The 2,486-nt window shown below is 34.6% G+C and overlaps 1 non-coding gene across 1 annotated transcript; it reads right to left on the minus strand.

Annotated features, from left to right (window-relative positions):
• Positions 1-1,503: 1,503 nt before the first annotated feature.
• Positions 1,504-1,609, minus strand: LOC128032170 (small nucleolar RNA R71). Its single transcript, XR_008188299.1, has one exon. It is a non-coding gene; the product is annotated as a small nucleolar RNA R71 (small nucleolar RNA).
• Between the last annotated feature and the right edge of the window lie 877 nt (positions 1,610-2,486).

Genomic DNA, 2,486 nt, shown 5'->3' on the forward strand with positions numbered 1-2,486 from the left:
AGTTCGTGAGACTACCGATTTGAACAGATTTTATTCTTCATTTACTTTGTTATTTTGATTTAATCATGTTTGCAATGTGTTTTATGATCTTGTCATCAACAATGGTAGTGTAAATCTATTGAGCTAGGATGATTACATTTATTTAATGAAGTTTGTTTTAATCATGTTTATAGAGTTCGCACCTCAGTCGATCATGTTTTCAATTAAATTCAAGTATGTATTTCATTCATACGTGATTGGATGCATTTGAATTAGCTGAGTGATCCTGACCATATGACGGCTAATGGACACAATAATTGAAAAGTGCATGCTTAATTTAGATCTTGATCCGACTAAATTAAAGGTTCATAATAACTTTGACGAGCTCTATTATCTTGCATAGTTTTTAGATTTATGTGATTAAGTTGTCTCAAACCTGATCCATCCTTGTTACTTCACATGAGTTCTAAGAAACCCTTACTTTAATATGGTCAGTAAAATGCATTCACTAAGTAAAAGATTCCGACGGAACTTAATTTGGTTTCAATTTTTGTGTTTTTGCTGCTAAACTCATCTCATACATTTCATTTCATACTTTGCATTTAGATTAAATTGCATTAGGGATCATCTTGCATTTAGATAGTTTAATTTAGCTTAAACATCATCACTCAAAATATGGTGTTTTTATCACCAAATTGTTAACTTTAATTTTACAATTAATTGATTAACATACATAGTTCTTGTGGAGACGATAACTCTTTTACTTACTGTATTACTTGATAACGAATGTGTACACTTGCACAAACATGAGTGTTACAAGTTTTTAGCACCGTTTCCAGGGACTGTTGCCTTAATCATGTTTGTGAATTATTCTTTTCAATTTGGTTTTTATTTTATTTTTATCTCACTTCTAACCTTACTAATTAATTCGTTATTCTTTATTCTTTTTTATGAATTATTTTTTAGGTGCTTGTGGGCATAGATCAAATTATAGATTTATTACCTGTAGAAGCTAAAATTGAGCAAACATTTAGGCAAAGAAGACAGGAAAGATCAACTCAAAGACAAGTCTAGATGGGCCTTGGAAATTAAAATGATGGACAAGGAAATGGAGCCAATCATGTGCACAATCCTATCTTTATTGCTGATGATAGGGATCGTGCCACAAGACAGTACACTATCCCACTCTTCAATAAATTAAATCTAGGAATTAGAATACCAGAAATTGAGGCACCATAATTTGAATTGAAACCAGTGATGTTTCAAATGCTCCAAACGGTGGGCCAATTTAGTGGAATACCCACGGAAGATCCACACATTCACCTTCGATTTTTCTTGTAGGTGAACGATTCTTTTAAGATAGCTAGTGTGACTGAAGATGTATTAAGGTTGAAGTTTTTTACATACTCATTACGAGATTGAGCACGAGCGCAGCTTAGTTCAGTGTCCCTAAGTCCAATATCTACATGGTAAGAATTAGCAGAATCGTTTTTTGTTAAGTATTTTCCACCAAGCAAAAACACTAAGTTGCGAAATGAGATCACCACTTTTCAACAATTGGATGACGAATCTTGTACGAGGTATGGGAAAGATTTAAGGAATTACTTTGTAAGTGTCCTCATCATGGGATTCCACATTGCATCCAGTTGGAGAAGTTTTATAATGGTCTCAGGTTACACACAAGATCGATGGTAGATGCTTCTACGAATGTGCTCTTTTGTCTAAGTCTTATAATGAAGCTTACGAAGTCATTGAGAGGATTTCTAGTAACAACTATTAATGGCTAACAAATTGAGTAACTTCAGAAAAACGAGTAGCTAGAGTGCACGAAGTGGACGAGTTGCCATCACTCTCAGCTTAGGTATCTTCTATTTCTTCAATGTTGAAATAGTTTACCACTAATGGTTTAAATGATTTTACAGCCCAACCATCGAGTCAATTTGAGGTTATTTCCTGCGTATATTATGGGGATGTCCATTCTTTTAAGAATTGTCCATCAAATCTCGAATTAGTATATTATGTAAGGAATCAACACCAAAATAGAAGTGGACAAGGACCATAGTCCAACTTCTACAATTCTTCATGGCACAATCATCTGAAATGGACCGAACAACAACTACATGCAGCATAAACCTAACCAATCCTAAAGGTTCAATCAACAAGCTTCAAAACCACCTCAAACCGAGCCATTTAATAGTTTGGAGAACTTGTTGAAGGCATACATGGTGAAGAACAACACCTTAATCCAAATGCAAGTAGCAACACTGAAAATTTGGAGAACTAAATGGGTCAGTTTGTTACGAAGGTTCATAACCGACCGCAAGGAACCTTGTTGAGCGAAATAGAAAATCCAAGGAAATTGGGTAAGGAACATTGCAAGGTAGTAGCTTTATGACATGGTAAGACTTTGGAGCCCAAGACAGTTTTGATTAGAGATAAACCTATTGAGAATAAGGGAAGTCAATCAACAGTTGAAACTCCTGCACCAACAGAGCCAGAACTTACAA

The sequence above is a fragment of the Gossypium raimondii genome, chromosome 8, assembly GCF_025698545.1.
Source record: "Gossypium raimondii isolate GPD5lz chromosome 8, ASM2569854v1, whole genome shotgun sequence".
Lineage (NCBI taxonomy): Eukaryota > Viridiplantae > Streptophyta > Magnoliopsida > Malvales > Malvaceae > Gossypium > Gossypium raimondii.